This window comes from Vigna unguiculata, chromosome 3 (genome assembly GCF_037176805.1).
Source record: "Vigna unguiculata cultivar grain cowpea cultivar isolate G323 ecotype 2 chromosome 3, ASM3717680v1, whole genome shotgun sequence".
Classification (NCBI taxonomy): Eukaryota; Viridiplantae; Streptophyta; class Magnoliopsida; order Fabales; family Fabaceae; genus Vigna; species Vigna unguiculata.
Window position 1 is genome coordinate 4,573,531 of NC_140794.1, and position 2,279 is coordinate 4,575,809.

Here is a 2,279-nt window from a genome sequence, read left to right on the forward strand (position 1 = left end):
AAATTATATCAAAGTTTAAAAAAAAAACTAATTCCAATTTTTATTTAAAATTAAGAGATTTAACCCCAAAATAAATTGACCTGTACTATACTTAAAGTGAAAACCTTTTTTTTTATTTTAAAGAAATTTTACAAATATAAATACAGAAAATTAAATCCACTTAACTCGTGAATTGACTTTTTTTATCAATTATCCTCTTACATTTCATTTAATATAATACATTTTTAAATAATTTAAACATGTATTTGTTAAATAAATTCAATTATACTTTATATATATATATATATATATATATAATTTGAAATATATTAGAATAAAAAAACAAGATAAAATAAAACGAATATTATTTAATTAGTTTATTAGAATTATAAAAGTTGTTGTGTTTCTTAGTTAGTTGAAAGTAATTATGGAACGATATATATTGTTTTGAAAAGAAGCAAAGGAGTGACCACAGCGAACATGAAAATTAAATTAAGCAAAATATGAATAGAAAAACTATGGTTGAAGAAAGACATATTTAAATGTTCTTATTAATTAATAAATTTGATAACCCGAGCCGAAAATGACTACATACTAGACTTTTATTAATGAAAAAAGGAACAACGAGTGAATTAATTTCAACAAATGTAGTAACAGTCGCAGTGGGGAGGGAAGCCTCTACATTTGCCACCAGTTTCACCTTCGCTAATGCATGTTTTTGCACAGTTGCCGCTGATTATGCATACACCCTTGAATGTCAGACTTGCTTGCCAACATTCTTTTGCTTCTGTTGTCTTCACCGCAACATCTATTTAATCATTACATTCGTTAATTTCAATCATTTCATTAAGACAAAACATAAGTTATTAGACATTAGACATGTATATCTTACCTGCGGCTAAGACTAGAAACAGAAGGAACATACTAAACCTTAGCATTTTTGTCTCCATCACACTTAATTGTTGTAGTTGTTCCTAGTTCAAAATGATGAGGTTTGATCTTTCTTTCTCCTTTACACTTCTTTATATAACATCCTTTGTGGGGCAATGAGATGTACACAAGTGCCACGTGTGAATAGAACATGCAGTACCATTTGGGAAACTACTCATTCACATCTTTGACCTGTGCTGTAAACGTTTTTTACTTACTACATTAAATACATTTATTGCCTTTTTATTACTACATTAAATTAGTTTTAGATAAATTAATATTATATTTATTATAAAATTGTCAACAATGGTTGTTACTTTAATAAAAAATGTATTGAGTTTTATTATTATTATTTTTTTCTTTTTAACCAAAGCTGATTATTATTTTTTAAAATTTGTAACATGAATAACGAGTATGTGTATTTTTTATACTTGCATATTAATAGGGCAGGTACGGGTATTTTTTATACCTGTATATTAACGGGACAAGGATTGGAATCTTCGTAACTCGTACCCGCTATACTCTAATTTAAATTAAATAAAATTAAAAAAAAAACATGATTAAACATTAACCCATTGAATTTGAATGAGTTATTTTTTATCAATTGATTTCACAAAATCTTCATTTCTTTGTAAATTGTCATTTAACACTAAGGATTATGTGTCCTTGCATTTTGTTTGAAATCTATGAATATTATGCATTGAATTTTTATTTGAATTTATGGTTAAAATATGTTGTTAAATATTAAAATTATCTTTTATAAATACCCACGGGTACCCATAGATATTCGTAGATATTAAAAAAAATATTTGGATACTTGCATAACGAATACCCACATCGATATAGATACGGGTACGAGACAAATATTTTATTCAGCGGATATAGTACAGGAGAGCTATTACCCGTATTCTACCCCTATTCGTTCCGTTGACATCTTTATATATACATTACATTGATAGCAAAACTGAAACAAACGTTACAAATTTGAAAAAATAATAATCAAATTTCATTTAAAAATACAAAAGTTTACTGGAATTAAAAATTTTCTTGAAAATTGGTTTGGTATTAAAATTTCTCATCTATTAATGTATTATTGTAATGCAAGTTTTATAAATGTAAATTTTGGTGGAAGTATGTGCAAAATTTCTTTGTAATTAAACACTATTTTAATATGCATGTCATAAGTATATGACTTACTAAAATTGGAAGACATTATTTACCTTATAAAATATTTCTAATATTAGACAACTGATATAGTGGATACTATATTAAAAATAATTTTGTATAAGTGAGAGATATTGAGTGCAGGATAAAAAATTTAATTTTGTAATAAATCGGGTTTCACCGGCACATGTAAAACCATTTTTTTG

At 25.8% G+C, this 2,279-nt stretch overlaps 1 long non-coding RNA gene across 1 annotated transcript; it reads right to left on the reverse strand.

Annotated features, from left to right (window-relative positions):
- Positions 1 to 501: 501 nt before the first annotated feature.
- LOC114175716 (uncharacterized) lies at positions 502 to 996 on the reverse strand. Its single transcript, XR_003602897.2, has 2 exons — positions 872 to 996; positions 502 to 787 (listed from the first exon to the last, which is right to left on the reverse strand). It is a non-coding gene; the product is annotated as an uncharacterized LOC114175716 (long non-coding RNA).
- Positions 997 to 2,279: the final 1,283 nt, after the last annotated feature.